Below are 9,250 nucleotides of genomic sequence, written 5' to 3' on the forward strand. Positions count from 1 at the left end.
TTGGGGAGGAGACTTCAAGTGCCATATACAATGCCACAAAGCATTCAGAATGAGATAAGAGAGCTTGAAAAGCGAGGCAAATTGACTCACTATGGGATATTCATTTTCCCAAAGCTAGCAGCCCACAATAACAGAACCAAAATAAATCCATCTTGAAATTATTCCAACACCCTCAAATTTTCTTTCTTTCATTGCTAGAAAATATCTATCAAATGCTAAAGTTATTAAAGAATTATACGAGTAAGAGACAAAACATAAGCTTCCACCTCTGGGTCAAACATTTCATAGGCATATTACAGAAGTATACAAAATTCAACAGACTAAAGTCTAGTCATTACTTATGAAGGGTTAATGGATACATGAAGGGTTGTTGTCAAGTGCTTTAAGTAGTTCAACGATCCTCATACTCCCATCCTAGGTTAGGCCTAAGATTTTTTTTTTTTTTTTAAAGGAAAAAAAAGCCCTAAACCAGGCTAGCTACTCTGCCTTTTTTTTTCCCCCAATGAGAAATACTGTAATCATTACTGAAAAAAGAATTACATAATGTTAGCCCAAGGAATTAAAACTTGGGTATACATCATAATTAAATCAATACAGAAGGACAGTAAGCAAAAAGTGATTGAAGATAGAGGCCTTGATGAGCCATGGCAAGGGATTGGTTATCACTAGATGATGAGCAGTGTGGCAATCATTGGCAAAATTTCTACAGTCTTTAACAGTGCAGAGCATCCAACAAATGAGGCCAGAATGTTACTCTCCAATTACAGACAAGTTTCAGTTTGATCGTTAGAAGGAGGAGGGATATTTGAAAACTTTACGAGAGCTTTGGGGAAGTCTATGTTGGAATGAACCCCTATTCCATTGATCATCAGCATCAACAAAATCAGCAATGGGCTTTGAAGCTTTGGCATCAAAACTAGGGGCGAAGTATGGAAGCTTAAGTGGGCCAAGGTCACCAACCCAGTTGTCATTCCTAAAATGCATGTCTTTCCCATTACAGGGTTCCCCTAATATCCCCAGATCAACTTCCTCCAAGATCTTCATTAGATTTCTCCGAAAATGAGAGCATGAGGAACATTTAAGCTTGCGTCTGTTTGCTAAAGGCCAGCATATATTTCTCTCGGAGACACAGGACCCAAAAAGCATCAGAATTAGAGATCAGGTTTTAAGCTAATTTAACCAAGAAACATGAGTTTTGGCTCTCAATATCATACGCCTCCATGCTCTTTGGGTTGACAAAGATCTTCTTCCCAATTCATGAGGCTCACTTTCTTGTGAGACTCAATATCTTTTAGCCCAAAGCCTCCATTCACATATACCCCAGCCACTCATTAATTGTTCGTCAGCCATTCACATTCCCCTTCTTCCATCTTCCTCTGGTGCTGAGTCCAACATGAATATCCCATGCTACCAATCTTCCCATGCTGCATCTCCTGGCAGAAACCTTTAAAAGTGCATCCAATTACAAGAACAACAAAAACTGGTCAACTCCTTCTATTAATTAAACTCCGAAGTGAGAAAAAAGAGAGACTACAAGACAAATAAATAATCTATTAAGTCAAATTTTCTAGAAAATATCAAAGAAAGAGCAGCTTGTTGCATAGGCTATAAATTTATAGGAGTAGCTATGAGTAATGATCGCACCGAACTCTCCAAGCATTGAACAGTGTCAAACAGAACAATCTTACAAATAGGAAGATAATTACTTCACAGTTCACTCCAATGAGTGATACAACATCCAAGAAAAACAAATGTAGAGCATCAAGCGGACTTCTAAATGCCATATAGACTATCAACATGATAGCATGCAAAAAGCACTAATTAGTGGGTGGGAAATGGAACTTATTCACATGATAACATTTCTGAAGCAAGAAAATTAATGAAAAAGATCTTTCACAGTGCTCTTGCTTCCCTAATATATGCTACGGACAAAAAGAAGAAGAAGAATATAAAATATTATTATGGACCAAGTAAGAAGCCGCTGCCACAGGAGCCAGCAATTAATCTTGCAAGATTCAGACTCTTCTGATTATAATAATGCTACTTTGAGTCATTGGTACTTTCATTTTTCATGCATTACAATCCAATTCCAGGACCAAATAAAAGATACCAACTTCTACTAACAGTCTCCGCATGATTTGGAAAAGCAAAATATGGACATTAACATATCAAAGGAGACAAAATTTAAGAAGCAATCAACAAAAAGACAGCACGAGTAAAAACATCTACACTTTATCTATGGTCAATTGCTATGTATGACTGAAGGACATCTAAAGCCAAAACACATGTCCAACATAATAGCACCTTGCCCCTAGAATCATATAGTATTGGCACCAACAAACACGAAAACAAGAAAAATCAACGCAATATTGGATATTCATTTTGCAAAAGTTAGCATCCCACAATAACAAGTTGAACCCATCTCAATATTATCCTGTATTTTGCAAAAAATACAATAAATTTGCTTTCTTTCATAGTTAGCAAGTATCAATAAGATGCTTGAGGTTCTTAAGAAATCATGCATGAGTAAGAGTCAAAACGTCAGCTCCCAAAAGTAGAAACTTTCACAACTTGGTATGGTGACATCATTAATATCAATTTAGCAATATTGTTAAGTTTGTAGAGCACAAATAACTCTTTCGGCCTGAGACCATAGATGTAAAAGCACCACACAATAGATTTTGTATAAAATAACATGCCTATGAGTTCATAAATCAAAGTGGAGACATAAACAAAAAACAAAGCCATGTTAAGCCAAAAAAGAAAAACATCTTGACAACTAGTACCAACGAAAAGTGAAAAAACAAAAAACAGCAAACATGATTTAACAATAACAGACGATTGAAGCAAGCCATCATATAGTCCGCAAAGTTTATTTAAATTAAGAAATTTGTTAACTATTGCAATAAATTTTATCACTGAGTATCAACTATCACCATTCACCAATCAAATGGATTTGGATCAAAGTATCTAACCTTCTTTCATCACTTTAGGAGACCTCTAGCGAACATTTCATCAAGAAAATCCTTTGCCTTATCATTCTCACCCTTTTTCAAAAGAGGTCTAATAATTGTATCGAAAGTTACTAAATTCGGTGAGCACCCATTCTCTTTCATTTTATAGAGCATTGCCTTTGCCTCATCAAACAAGCCCTCATTACACAGTCCATTGATCATAGCAGTATATGCCTGAACATCTAAAGGAAGACCACTAACCAAAAGATATTGGAAAATTCGTTGTGCGTCATTTAGTCTATTACCTTTGCACAAACCATCTATAAGAATGGTATATGTGTATATATTAGGTTGAATTCTTTGGTCAACAATTTGTTTAAATAATGCAATTGCCTGATCAAGATAATGACTTTTACACAAGTCATACAATAAGATACTATAAAATATTATATTTGGGACGTGGCCTCTATCACGCATCTCATAGATAATATCCTGCACGCTCAACAATTTGCCTGATTTGCATAATCCATCAACAAGAGAGCGATAGGTAACCATATTAGGAATCAAATTTTTGTGTTTCATTTCTTTGAAGAGATCCAAGGCATCATCAACCATCTTGATTTTACAGAATCCATTGATCAAAATACTATAACTAAAATCATCAGGAGTCAAACCACTCTTGACCATCTCATCGAACAATTCTCTTGACTTCCTAACATTATTGATCCAACAGTACCCATCCATTAAAGTGTTGTAAATAACTACATTGGATTTTATACTGTGCTTCATCATCATGCTAACAACAGCTTCAGCTTTGGTAACACTTCCTTCCTTACAAAATGCATCGACTAATACATTACATTAAAAGTATAAATATCAGGGTTGATGCTTTCAAGTCTCATTTGACTGAACAACCTTGCTACTTCTGGCCATTTATCCATACAACACAAACCATTTATCATTGAGGTATAGGTCATAGCATTAGGAGATACTCCATGACCAATCATTTCATGAAATAAATCACTGGCTTCTGTGATGAGTCCTTCCTTGCAAAAGCCATCAATAATTGTATTATACATAATTAAATTAGGCTTAACCCGCCCTCTGGCCATCTTTTGGAGAAGTTTGACAGCACATCTTGTTTTCCCTGTTTTGCATAGCCCATTGATGAGGGTGCCGTAACTAACCTCATTTAAGTTAAACCCTTTTACTATCAGATCATCATAAAAATCTAAGGCCTTCCCGACATCATCATTGATGTAAAGGCCCTTCATCAGCGTTGTCAAAATTATCGTATTTGGCTGACAACCCATCTTAAGAATCTTCCCGAAGACAGAGAAAGAAAAAGTCATTTGACCCACGTGGCAGTAACAATTAATCAAGACGCCAAGAGTAACGAAAGAAGGCGTGAATCCCTTAGATTCCGCGAGTGCAAAAAGAGAGATAGCAGTAGGATGATGTTTCATCCGTGCAATAGATACTAAAGCCTTATTGATTTAAACTATATAAGGTCAGGGATGCCTATGAAGCAAGGCGTGGAAAGAAGAGACAACCTCCTCAATCCTTAGAGGATTTGTGGAATTGGAATGGAGACAGAAGTAGAGAGGAAGGGCATAGGAAGGAGAAGGAAGGAATGAAGACGGAGACGATGCGGGGAAGAAAGGAAATTTAGGGAAGGCATACCTTGAAGCGCTACAAAACATCATCTTTAGCCTTCATATCCTTCGCCAAAACACTTTGCTGCTCCGAGATGCGGACGTCGAACCGAGGGGACAACGAAAGTAGTCTCAGCCTGAGGAGGAGCCACCTGTCACGGATGATATTTCTGTGACCGTGTAAAGACCAAGATAATGAACGATCCGCTGGTTAGCCTCGCACAATATGGGTAAAGGGGGCGACATTAGCATTGGGGGTATTCTGCCTCAGTCTTCGGACTGAGTGCACAACTGGTCGGGGGCTAGTGCCGCCTCCCTGATGAGCCCATGGCAGGGCAAAACCAGTGTGATCCGTACGTGGTAAGGCTTGTCTTGAGGATTATGGGGTCCTCCAGGACACCGCACGGGCGCCGTGTGCTGCGCCAGACTCTCAGCCCGTGACAGAGTGGTATCAGAGCAGGACGTACTTTACTGCCGTGTGCCTGTGGGGTCCCACGTTGGGACTGGTCGACCTCGGCACCGCTCCAGAAAGGCCTCCCAGCAAGTGGGTCCAAAAGTGGGGACTCGGGCGGGAAGGTTGGCCGTTGTCGACTCCACTCCTGTTGGCTCGCGGGTGTGAGTGGGTCCGAAGAGTGCAGGACTCGGGTGGCCACTCAGTAGTAAGCTGATGTGTTTGTGGCAGTACTGTACGTACGATCCTTGGGCGGAGTCGTTCTCCCCTAGCACGAGGGCGTGCTAGATTGGGTGTGGGAGAATGTCACGGATGATATTTTCATGACCGTGTAAAGACCAAGATAATGAACGATCCGCTGGTTAGCCTCGCACAATATGGGTAAAGGGGGCGACATTAGCATTGGGGGTGTTCTGCCTCAGTCTTCGGACTGAGTGCACAACTGGTCGGGGGCTATGCCGCCTCCCTGATGAGCCCATGGCAGGGCGAAACCAGTGTGATCCGTACGTGGTAAGGCTTGTCCTGAGGATTATGGGGTCCTCCAGGATGCCGCACGGGCGCCGTGTGCTACGCCAGACTCTCAGCCCGTGACACATCGCTCGTTAAAATTTTTAGGAAAAATCAGGGAGGGTTCTAACGCAATAGTATTTCCCATCAATGCAAATGATTATTAAAGTCATCTGAATTTCAGTTCAATATAATTTATTATAAATAAATTTAATTAATATGATTAATTTTTATTATAATTAATTATGTTTTAATGTGATTATGTTTTGATATTATTTTTTTAAAAGTTATTTTAATATGGTTGAGATATTTGGGTGATTTTAATCCAAATCAAATTTATATGTGAAAAGTACAATAAAGGACCTTTTTTAAGATGTAAATATTAATATAATTATTTATAATATTATTAAATTTGTTAAATTCAATTCAACAAATAAAATATGTATAATAGTGGTCCAATTAATATTTATAAAATATTTAACATATATATATACATATAATTGATTATAAAATTTTATTTAATAGTTATATTAAAATTAGAATAATCTTTTATAATTTCAATAATTAATATCATTTTTATAATATACTATTATGGGGTTTTGTTAATATAAAGGAGAATTACAGTTAGGTCCCACACAAGAGAATTAATTACTGCAAGGTCTATTGACAACTAAACTAAACTGCTTTAAATTAATTATTACAAGATCCATTAACAACTGAATTAAACTGCATTGAATACAAACAATATATTTTAATTTAATTGTCAATGAATCTTAAAAGAATTAATTTTTTTATGTAAAACTTCAATATAATCGTCCCTTAATATGAGGAAAGACTTCATTTCATAGTAACATGAGATGGGAGGAGAGGAGTAAGAGACGTCACACATTCACAGACATGCCGAACATATTTGGTAAGTAAGAATTTTGACACATAATAAATGAGTCCAGGAGATAGAATTGAAAATCATAAGCTACCCTAAGCTGCTTGGAACAAAACGAAATTTTAAGATGAAAAATAGATCATAAAAAAGTATGGGTGTTTGGATTCTCTTTGTCAAAACCATGATTATTGATATACAATCGATTGAAGGTGCCTATGCAAGCAGGCACTTAATCTATCTTATGTAGTCGAAAAACAAATCATGCTAATTCTTAATCACACATGGGGGAATGACATGAAGGGTTCTAAAAATAGAATTTATTTCATTTAAGGCCTAAATGAATATGAAATTACTCTGCAGGCTTTAAGGCCCCAAGTGTAATATTTCTTCAGTGTAAAAATACTATTTTGCCCTTAATAAACATAAATGAAATTAAATGCAGAGAAAGAATGACAAACACGCGATAATAGGTATTCAGCTGAAGAATGAGAATGTTTTTGATCTCTAATGGGGAGGAGTAACTTTTGAAATGCGTAGATTTCGAGATCTCTCCATCTTAAGCAGTGCTTTGATTATTTCAAGATTTCAGCTGGAGGTTTTCAGGTTTCTCACATTCTTGCTGTGGAAATAAGCTGAGATTTTTACTGTTATTGCTATAGAAATAAGAGGTATCCGTTGTTGCTATATAAATCATTTAAGAGTAGAAATAATTTAAGGTTTGTCATTGCTGCATATCAGTTGTTGGTGAAGTGGCAACAAAGATGATCTTCACTCATTTAATATGTAGTAGTTCATTTAATGGAAGCATTTAATGAGGGTTCTATATAAGGTAGTAGGGTGCATATGAGATAGACTTTTTATTGTACAAAGTTAAATGTGATATTGTTGAAATTGAAATTTTATTTGTAATTCTACTGCTGATATGAGGTAAAGGTTGCTGAACCATTTTGACTATGAAAGTTTTAGAGTGGATTAGTTGTTGTACAATAATAAAGATTGACTTGTTTTTATTGGAATTTTACACATGAACTGAAGAAAATATGATCCAATATGAAAAAAAATATTCTATTAGAAATGTTGGAGTATTTGTTGTGCAAAAATGAACTTTGAGTTATTTTTGTTGAATATTGAGATGTACATTATGTTAAGCCTAGCCTAACGATAAATTAGAATCACATGACATTCAAGTGAGAATATATGAATTTCGTGTTGTGCATATTAGATATTATGTTATGCCATATTTGCCTAACTTGAACATTCCTTTTGTTAAGCCTAGCCTAATGATAAATTGGAATAATATGGACTTTCATATAAGAATATATGAACCTTGTATTATGTATAGTAAATATTGTGTTATACATTATTTGCCTACTTGTACAATTTGTTGAGGAAGACTAACCTACTGATATAAGCTAAAGGTTGTTGAACCATTAATTTGGTTCAGGTGAGAATATATGAACTTTGTATTATGCATAGTAGATATTATGTTGTGCCATATTTGCCTAACTTGAGCATTTCATTTGTTAAGCGTAACTTAATGATAAATTGAAATAACATGGACTTTTAGGTGACAATATATGAACCTTGTGTTGTCCATAGTGTATATTGTGTTATACATTGTTTGTCTACTTGTACAATTTATTAAGGAAGCCTAACCTACTGATAAAAGTTAAAGAATGTTGAACCATTAAGTTGGTTGTGAAAATTTTAGAGTGGATTAATTGTTGTATAATATATATGGTTGATTTGTTGATATTGAATTTTAATATGTGAATTGAATACAATATGACTCTCAATGTGAAGAAAATCTGCTGTCAAAAACATTGGAGTATCAGTTGTGCGAAAATAAACTTTGAGTTATTTATGTTAAACTTTGTATTGTGTAAAAAAGTTTGGCTTCTGTATATGAACATTTACCTAGATTAATTTGTTTATTGCAGATTAATATAAAAGATGGAAAATAGTTTTAGAGTCTCAATTCCAAGATAAAAAGATTTATCATGTTCAAGATATGAGAAGCTCGAATAAAGTTTCAAGACATGCAAAAATTCTAACCCAATATGATAAGTAGTCACATTATACTTCTTTGGTATACATAGGCAACTATAATTATGCATATAGAAGCATTCTCAATTAATATTTTTTGGGTAATTGAGAATGATAAATATTTTTTGTTTATATATAGAAAAGTAACTATTAGATGTTTTGGATACAGTGGGTAATTTTTTGTATATATCAGATTTAAAATATGATATCAAATTTCATGCGGGTACTTGTTTTAGTTCTTAGACTACTACCAACATAAAATTCTTATCTGATGTAATTGTCCTTATTAATATTAAAAATGCATAGACTTTTCGCTGTGCATGTGTGAATATCGTCTTGTGCATAGTGGATATTCTGTAGTGTATGGTTTGCCTAATTTATCATTTTCTCCAAGCTAGGCTTGTGAAATACTGAATATGCATGGACTTTTCGTTATACACGCACAGACATCATCTTGCGCATAGCGAGTGTTATGTCATGCATGATCTGCCTAACTTGTCATTTTCTTTAGGCTAGGCTAATGAAATATTGAAAATACATGGACTTTTTATTGTACATACGTGGACATCGTCTTACGTATAGTGGGTGTTCTGTCGTATATGGTCTGCGTAGCCATTTCAGTCAAAACCCAAGGCTACTAAATTACTCAAAATTCATGAACTTTTTGTGCATAGTTGTAAACACCATATTTTGTCCACACATTTAACGAAACATAAATAATTTTTTCCTTTACTTTTAAATGTATTTGTTTTTG

General features: G+C 35.4%; 1 pseudogene; it reads right to left on the bottom strand.

The window, feature by feature from the left end:
• Window positions 1-639: 639 nt before the first annotated feature.
• LOC129322126 (pentatricopeptide repeat-containing protein At1g62670, mitochondrial-like) lies at window positions 640-4,480 on the bottom strand (annotated as a pseudogene).
• Between the last annotated feature and the right edge of the window lie 4,770 nt (window positions 4,481-9,250).

The sequence above is a fragment of the Prosopis cineraria genome, unplaced genomic scaffold, assembly GCF_029017545.1.
Source record: "Prosopis cineraria cultivar Desert tree isolate PC_DT_omini unplaced genomic scaffold, ASM2901754v1 PC10, whole genome shotgun sequence".
Taxonomy (NCBI): domain Eukaryota; kingdom Viridiplantae; phylum Streptophyta; class Magnoliopsida; order Fabales; family Fabaceae; genus Prosopis; species Prosopis cineraria.